This window comes from Callithrix jacchus, chromosome 10, assembly GCF_049354715.1.
Source record: "Callithrix jacchus isolate 240 chromosome 10, calJac240_pri, whole genome shotgun sequence".
NCBI classification, from domain to species: domain Eukaryota; kingdom Metazoa; phylum Chordata; class Mammalia; order Primates; family Cebidae; genus Callithrix; species Callithrix jacchus.
The window spans coordinates 119,043,766-119,052,991 of NC_133511.1; the positions used below are offsets into that span (position 1 = coordinate 119,043,766).

At 47.0% G+C, this 9,226-nt stretch overlaps 1 protein-coding gene across 9 annotated transcripts in view; it reads right to left on the reverse strand.

The window, feature by feature from the left end:
* Window positions 1-4,933, reverse strand: part of RAB3IL1 (RAB3A interacting protein like 1) — a 51,889-nt gene extending 46,956 nt beyond the window's left edge. For all 9 annotated transcript variants that reach the window (XM_078341187.1, XM_078341193.1, XM_078341197.1 and 6 more), the window contains exon 1: window positions 4,421-4,933. The gene's annotated coding sequence lies outside the window, so the exon portion shown is untranslated. The remainder of the gene's footprint in view (window positions 1-4,420) is intronic.
* Between the last annotated feature and the right edge of the window lie 4,293 nt (window positions 4,934-9,226).

Consider the following 9,226-nt stretch of genomic DNA (forward strand, 5'->3'; position numbering starts at 1 on the left):
CTAAGGGGGGAGGATCCCTTAAGCCTAGGAATTCAAGGTGGCAGTGAGTTATGATCACATAGCCACACTCCAGCCTGGGTGATAAAGTCAGATTCTGTTTCTAAAAAATAAATAAGTCATAAAATAAATAAAACATTTTAAAAGCAAAAATTACTACCAATCTTACAGATACAAAAAGGATTATAAAAGAACACTATGAAAAATTGTATAACAACAAATTAGATAACCTAGACTAAATGAACAAATGCCTAGAAACCAAAACTTACTCAAGAAGAAACAGAAAACCTAAATAGACCTCAAATACGATTGAATCAGTCATCAAAAAACTTCTAATAAAGAAATGATTAGGAGCAAATAAAGAATAAACACCAGTCCTCAAGCTCTTCCAAAAAGTAGAGAAGAACATACATCATAACCCATTCTCTCACGGGAGTATTACCCTAAAACTAAAGCCAGACGATATCTCACAAGAAAAGAGATTTACAGACCAATATCCCTTATGAATATTGATGCAAATATCCTCAGCAAAGTACTAGCAAATCAAATACAGCAGCATATTAAAAAGATTATATGGGGCGTGGTGGCTCACACCTGCAATCGCAGCACTTTGGAAGGCCAATGCAGGTAGATCACTTGAGGTCAGAAGTTTGAGATCAGCCTGTCCAACATGGTGAAACCCCATGTCCACTAAAAATACAAAAATTAGATGGGCCTGGTGGTGTGCGCCTGTAACCCAAGCTACTTGGGAGGTTGAGGCAAGAGAATCACTTGAACCCAGGAGGCGGAGGTTGCAATGAGCTGAGATGATGCCACTGCACTCCAGCCTGGGTGACACAATGAGACTGTCTCCAAAAAAAAAAGAAAATCAATGTACAGTGGTCCCTTAATGTTCATGGGGGACTGGTTCCAGGACCCCTCTTGGATACCAAAATGTAAGGATGCGCAGGTCTCTTCTATAAAATGGTGTAGTAGGCCAGGTGCTGTGGCTCATGCCTATAATCCCAGCACTTTGGGAGGCTGAGGTGAGAGGATCACTTAAGAGGTTTGAGACAAGCCTGAGCAACATAGTGACAGCTTGTCTCTGCAAATAATATAAGATGGTATAGTATCGGCATATAACACATGCACATTCTCCAGTGTACTTTAAATAATCTCTAGATCATTTATAATAACTAATGCAATGTAAATGCTATGTAAATAAGTGTTATACTTTTTTTTTTTTTGAGATGGAGTGTCACCCTGTTGCCCAGGCTGAAGTGCAATGATCTTGGCTCTCTGCAACCTCTGCCTCCCGAGTTCAAGCGATTCTCCTGTCTCAGCCTCCCAAGCAGCTATAATTACATGTGTGTGCCACCATACCCAGCTAAGTTTTTGTATCTTTAGTAGAGAAGGGGTTTCACCATTTTGGCCAGGCTGGTCTGGAACTCCTGACCTTAGGTGATCCACCCGTCTTGGCCTCTCAAAGTACTAAGATTACAGGTGTGAGTCACTGCCCCTGGCCTATAGTGTATTATTTAGGGAATAATGATAAAGAAAAAAAACTGTACTTGTTTAATACAGACATAACCACCCATTTTTTTCAAATACTTTTTAAACTTTATTATTTTTTTAGATGGAATCTCATTCTGTCACCGAGGCTGGAGTGCAGTGGTGCAATCACAGCTCACTGCAGCCTCAAACTCCTGGGCTTGAATGATCTTCCCACCTCAGCCTCCCCAGTAGCTGGAACTACAGGCGTGCACCACTATGCTGGAATAATTTTTTTATTTTTAGTAGAGACAAAGTATCTCTATGTTGCCCAAGCTGGTCTTAAACACCTGAGCTCAAACAATCCTCCCACCTCAGCCTCCCCAAATGCTGGGACGACACGTACAAACCACTGCACCTGGCAAATGACGGCATGATCTTCTATGTAGAAAGCCCTAAAGAATCCACACCAAAACTATTACAGCTAGTAAATAAACTCAGCAAAGTTGCAGGACACAAGATTAATATACAAAAATCAGCTGTATTTCTATACATTAGAAATAAACAATCTGAAAATAAAATGAAGAAAATAATTCCATTTACAAAATGGAACTTTAGTCTTAGCAAAAAGAATAAAAGACTTAGAAATATTTTTAACCAAGGAAATGCAAGACTTGTACACTGAAGACCCTACAACAGTGGGGAATGAAGCTAAAGAAGACCTAAAGAAATGAAAAAGCATCCTATGTTCATGGATTGGAAGACACGATATTGTAAAGATGACTAAGTGATCTGCAGACTCACTGTAATCCCCATCAAATCCCAACTGCGGTTTTTGCAGAAATGAGCAAAGTGATCCTAAAATTCATATGGAATTACAAGGAACCCCAAATAGCTAAAACTGTCTTGAAAAAGAACAAAGATGGAGAACTCACACTTCTTTGGTTTTGAAATTTCTGCCTTAGCTACTTAATTAAACCCGTGCCATACTGAAGTGCCATATAGCTCAACAGAATAGAATTGACAGTCCAGAATAAACCCGTATATGTATTAGCAATTGATTTTCAACATGTATGCCAGTCAGTAGGAAAGAATAAGCTTTTCAACAAATATACATGGACACCTGGATAGCTACATGCAAAAGAAGGAAGTTGGGCCTTTACCTCAAATGATATATAAAAATTAACTCAAAATAGGTCAAATTCCTAAATGTAAGAGCTAGAAGAAAACATAGGGGTAAGTCTTCATGACCTTGGATTTGACAGGGTCAAAATTCATCAAAATTAAAATTTTAATTTTTTTTTTTGAGATGGAGTCTCACTCTGTTGCCCAGGCTTGAGTGCAGTGGTGGGATCTCGGCTCACTGCAACCTCTACCTCCCAGGTTCAAGTGATTCTCCTGCCTCAGCCTCCTGAGTAGCTGGGATTACAGGTGCCCACCACCATGCCCAGCTAATTTTTTATATTTTTAGTAGAGACAGTGTTTCACCATGTTAGCCAGGTTGGTCTCAAACTCCTGACCTCGTGACCCACCCACCTCAGCTTCCCAAAGTGCTTAGATTACAGGTGTGAGCCACCGTGCCTGGCCTCTGCTGTAGTTTTATTTGCTAAGTCTGGTAGCTCCAGCATGGGTGAAGGATGGAGCTGTGGGAGCCCAGCTAGCCTGCATCTAAGGCAGGGTAAGGCAGCTAAGGCAGCCTGCTGTCAGCCCACTGACCTGACAGACAGTGGCCAATGTGGCTTACTCCTCATCCCACCTGCCCTTGTGCCATCCTCCCCCACATCCATCCACTGCAACAGATAGATGACCCATCCTCTTCCCAGGGGTTGTTTGGATGATTAGATGTGATTTCTAAAGAGCGCTTAATGCACTGCCTGACGCTTGGTAAGTGGTCAAGATGGGGAGAAATGACTGTTTCTACTATTCTTTCCCTTCCACAGTGGCCACCGCAGCGCTAAGCATGGTCGGCGTTCAGTGCTGCCGGTGGAGGCGGACGGCAGGAGTATCCCGGAGCAGTGGGGAGACACTGCGCTCACCTAGATCGGGCAGCCTACTGTGACTCGGGCAAGTCATTTCCCTTCTCTATGCCTCAGTTTCTTTGAAAAATGAGCAGCTGGGGCTGGGTGCGGTGCCTCATGCCTGTAATCCCAGCACTTTGGGAGGCTGAGGCGGGTGGATCACCTGAGGTCAGGAGTTCTATCGAGACCATCCTGGCCAATATGGTGAAACCCCATCTCTACTAGAAATACAAAAATTAGCCGGACATGGTGGCAGGCACCTGTAATCCCAACTAACTTGGGAGGCTGAGGCAGGAGAATCACTTGAACCCGGGAGGCGGCGGTTGCAGTGAGCTGAGATCCTGCCATTGCACTCCAGCTTGGCTGACAAAAGTGAGACTGAGTCTTAAAAAAAACAAAAACGAGGCCGGGGCAGTGGCTCACGTCTGCAATCCCAGCACTCTGGAAGGCCGAGGTGGGGGATCACCTGAAGTCAGGAGTTCAAGACCAGCCTGACCAACATGGAGAAACCCTGTCTCTACTAAAATTACAAAATTATTGGGAGTGGTGGCACATGCCTGTAATCCCAGCTACTCAGGAGGCTGAGGCAGGAGAATTGCTTGAACCTGGGAGGCGGAGGTTACAGTGAGACGAGATCGCGCCATTGCACTCCAGCCTGGGCAACAAGAGTGAAACTCTGACTCAAAAAAAATAAATAAATAAAGGAGCAGCTGGGTGAGAAGCTGCTCAGATTCCTTCACAGCAGGCCAAACTCAACATGCCCATTTGAGATGAAGACCCTGAAATACTGACGGGGTGTGACCCTTTGACAGCATGCAAGTCCCACAGAGTTGTCGAGGAGAAGCCTGACCTTTCCGATACTCACCTGCCATAAGCCTCAGTTCCGAGCTGGTGGGGTGGGGGTGGGTGGAGGGTGGATAGGGTCAGTGCCTCACCTGGCTGGCTTCAGCCTGGCGGAGTCTGTGAGGGACCGGGCAGCACAGTGACTCCTCTTGCCTCGTGTCTCTAGCTGGGCCGGCTCTGGTCTATTTCATGCTATTCCGTTGTCATGGGCAGGACTGAATTTGATGAAGTTGGACTTAGGTGTATCCCAGCCTCTCCTGCCTTCCCTGGCTCCTGTTGTCTTTCTGTGGTGCCCAGGCTTATGTGTCCATCTCTTTGAATGTTGGGTCTACTCCACCCTTCAGGGATCAGGACTGCCTGAGCTCAGGGTGGAGGTGCTGTCGTCTGTCTGGCTTCTGGGCCCTGGACTGGCAATATCCCTCCAACTATGCCAAGCCCCCTTCTTTTCTTTCTTGGCCTCTGCCTTGTTTGTTCTGTGATTGGCCCAAGAGATGGGTGTGGGCTGGCAGGTGTTCGTCAAAGAGCCTGGAGGCAGCATTCAGGCCTGGCTGACTCACCCCACGGCCCCCTGCCCACTGCCCCCAGCCAAGCTGGGTCTTCTTTCTGCCTGGCTGAGGCAGAGCCTGGAAGGGCATCATGGCAGGCCCTTTGTGATGCTCCTGTTGCCATGGTGATCCTAGGTGAGAGGGCCATAGCATTCTGTGTTTGGCACCTCCACCCATCCCCCCAGCCCTGCTCTGCTACCCCCCAGATGGCTCTCTGCTGGGGGGCTCAAGAGCATGGAATCTGCTGTAGCCAAAATCTCTTCCATGAGGCCAGGCACAGTGGCTCATGCCTATAATCCTAGCACTTTGGGAAGCCAAGGCAGGTGGATCACTTGAGGTCAGGAGTTCAAGACCAGCCTGGCCAACATGGTGAAACCCTGTCTCTAAATATGAAAATTAGCTGGAAATCACTTGAACCAAGGAGGTGGAAGTTGCAGTGAGCCAAGATCCTCCCACTGCACTCCAGCCTGGGCAACAGAGCAAGACTCCGTCTCAAAAAAAAATTCTATGCAGGCCCCATCCCTTGGACCTCCCTTCAACCCCAACAGAGACCACTACCCTAGCAGGTAGACTCTACGTCTCAGAAACTGACCTCTACTGTAGAGCTGATAGTGGGAAAGGGCCCAGGACCCAAAATCAAAAGACCTAGATTCCAGTCTCAAGCCATTTATAGCTGTGTGACCTTGGACAAGGCAGGTCTTGAGCTTCAGCATCCTCCTCGGTAATTGTGGATAAACATGCCGTACATAACCATGCTTCAGTAATACCTCTATGACTATCCATGGGTTGTTCCCCTGATATGTAACGTTCTTCTCAGCTCCCTGAACTCCTACTCACACTTCAAGACTCAACTCAAATGCCCCCTTGTCTGTAAAAATTTCCCTGACCTCTGTGCATTTGGCACAGATCTTAGGCCTTGCCATTCTGTGTTAAAGTTATTTGTTTCCATAATTTTTTACGATGAGTACGTAGAGGCAGGAATCAGATTAGGCTCAGTTCTGGAAGGAGAAATGGCTTAGCAAATGATGTCTTTGCAGAATGGAAAGCAGAAGAGGATGACCTTGACTGGGTTGGGTGCCATCTCTGCAGGAGTCAGCCCTGGGCCCTCCGTCCAAGTCAGTCCTTGGGTCAGCCAGCACTCATGTGCCTGAGCCATGCCTGGCTAGCTGGGGCATTTTCATGGCTGAGACCCAGTAGGAGAGACCCTGACTTGGTGCCAGGGTGTGCCTGTCTCAGCTCTGGGGCAGGGCCAGGAGCGGCTTCAGTAATACCTCTGAAGGTATCGTGTATCATGGGATGTCTCCACATGCTGGGGCCTCTGGGAGGGGAAGGGAGACTGGGTATGCTCTGTCAATGGTTCTGGTGGGACTTCTGGGATATTGCCAAGGGGACCATGGTTCAGGGAACAGGGAGGAAGGGCTCCAGTGTCTCCAACTCCCTCTCATGGCTCTATGGGTGCTGGTTGGGATCAGGGAGATGAAGGAGTGCCAGCTCCCTGGTCTACACTGATCCTGACCAGTAAACCAGGCTTCCCCAGCCAGAGCCAGCTAGTCGAGCAGGCCCTCTAGTGGCCACCACAGGGAAGGCAAAAACTTGTCTCCACAAAGGTAGGATTTTTATTTATTTCTCCGGAGAGTACAGAATGAGCATCAGTGTTCCAGGCATGGTGCCAGGCACGTGTTTTAACTATAGTTAAAACATAGTTATTGGCCGAGTGTGGTGGCTCACATATGTAATCCCAGCACCCTGGCTTAGGTGGGAGGATTGCTTGAACCTAGAGTTTGAGACCAGCCTGGGTAATGTAGTGAGACCTTGTCTCTACCAAAAAAAAAAAAAAAATTTCTGAGTGTGATGACATGTGCCTGTAGTCCCAGTGACTTGGGAGACTGAGGTGAGAGGATTGCTTGAGCCTGGGAAGTGGAGGTTGCAATGAGCCAAAATCACACCATTGCACTTCAGCCTGAGTGACCTTGTCTCAAAACTATATATATATATATACACATACATATGTTTATTCATATAAATACATTTGTAACATTATAGACATATTAACACATTAACATTTACTTATATAATATATATTTATCTATTAGTCATTTTCTAAGTGGAAAGTTCTCTCTTGAGTCTCAGAATGTACTGGTGGGGAAGAGGGAATACAGGGTAGGGAATTAATCCCTTACAGCAGTGACTCAGCCCAGGTTGTAAAATTAGAATCACCTGGAGAACCTGAACAACCTCAACACCTGGGGTCCATCCAGACCCATCCAATCAGAATTCGTAGGAGTCAGGCACAGACACCAGTGGTTTGCACCAAGAAAAGTTAATGGGCGGCCGGGCGCGGTGGCTCACCACCGCTGTAATCCCAGCACTTTGAGAGGCCGAGGTGGGTGGATCACGAGGTCAAGAGATCGAGACCGTCCTGGTCAACATGGTGAAACCCCGTCTCTACTAAAAAATACAAAAAATTAGCTGGGCATGGTGGCACATGCTTGTAATCCCAGCTCCTCAGGAGGCTGAGGCAGGAGAATTGCCTGAACCCAGGAGGCGGAGGTTGTGGTGAGCCGAGATCGCGCCATTGCATTCCAGCCTGGGTAACAAGGGCGAAACTCTGTCTCAAAAAAAAAAAAAAGAAAAGAAAAGAAAAGTTAATGGGCTGCCAGGCATGAAAGCCATTGGTTTGGAGAGTTGACAGACACATCTCGTCCTTCATTCTCACTCAGCTGCCAACATGGGCATCATTGTGCCTCCCACTTTGCATATGAGGAGACTGAGGCTGAAGTGAACTCACTTCTTTCCCCATTTCAGTTGAGGAGGGCAATGGGGCAGTGAGGAGGAAGTAAATACTCCTCCGAGGCTGTCTCTAAAGAGATTCTTATAATAACAACAGCTTTATTGTTTGCCATGATTAGAAAAGTAGTCAAGATCATTGTGAAATAGTGTTTTTTTCTAGGCAGATAATTATATAAAGGCCAAAGTTGTGTGTGGTTGGGGGGACAAGGGGAGGGAGAGCATTAGGACAAATACCTAATGCATGCGGGGCTTAAAACCTAGATGATGGGTTAATAAGTGCAGCAAACCACCATGGCACATGTATACCGATGTAACAAACCTGCACGTTCTGCACATGTATCCCAGAACTTAAAAAAAAAGGTGCGTACAAAAATCACCTGCAATCTCAGCATAGTTAATGCCTAGTACATTTCAGAGAGAGGGTGACAGGAAAGGGAGGATGAGAGTGGGTTTAATTTAAGGCGCAGGTCATATTAGAAAGCAGGGCTTCTGGAAGTGTGGTTCGAAGTGCGGAATTATGACACACATCATAATTCCCTGCAGTGCTTGATTAAAATGCAGCATCCCTAAGGTCACAGACTCAGATTCTGGAGAAAGATTAAAAAAAATAAAAACAGGCCGGGGGTGGTGGCTCACGCCTGTAATCCTAGCACTTTGGGAGGCTGAAGCGGGTGAATCACGAGGTCAGGAATTCGAGACCAACCTGGCCAACATGGTGAAACCCCGTCTCTACTAAAAATACAAATAAATAAATAACTGGGCGTGGTGACGGATGCCTGTAATCCTAGCTACTTGGGAGGCTGAGGCAGGAGAATCGCTTGAACCCAGAAGGTGGAGGTTGCAGTGAGCCGAGATCATGCCACTGCACTCCAGCCTGGGCGACAGAGCAAGACTCTGTCTGGGGGGGGAAAAAAACTGCACCTTTAATAAACCTTATGGCCACTAAAGACCAAGTACCAGTGCTGCCTGGAGCTCTGCTGTCTTCATTGAACAGTACAAGAGGAGGGTGTAGTGACACCCGTCACTCTCAACAGCTTAGGAGGGCCCTTGAGTATAGATTGATGTATTCAAATTGAATCATATGCTGAGATTTTCACCAGCTGCCCTTGGGGATCCGGGCACATATTCCCATATTGCACTGGCTGGCTGGAGGCCGGCAGCATAAACTCCAAGGCTTCTCTGTCAACCCCCACCAGACTCACCCCCTACACGAGCCCCAGCGGGCTACTCCTTCCATCTCTCTGAGGCAATCTACTAATGGGCCCTGCGTACCAATCAGAGCCAGAATAACACATGATGTCACCAGCAGCCAGTCAGAGCTCCACACCAGAATATGCAGAATTCTATCATTCTACTAGGATGGTGAGATTCCCAAGCAACACCATAGGATGGTGAGATTCCCAAGCAACACCATCCTTTTCAGATAACGGCACTGAGGCTGAGAGAGGAGCTGAAACCCACCCAGGGTCACAACACGCAGGTGGCAAGGCTGGGACTGGAAACCAGGACTTCTGACTGCAGCCCAGTATTCATTCTTTGCACAGCTCACAGGGCTGTCACAGA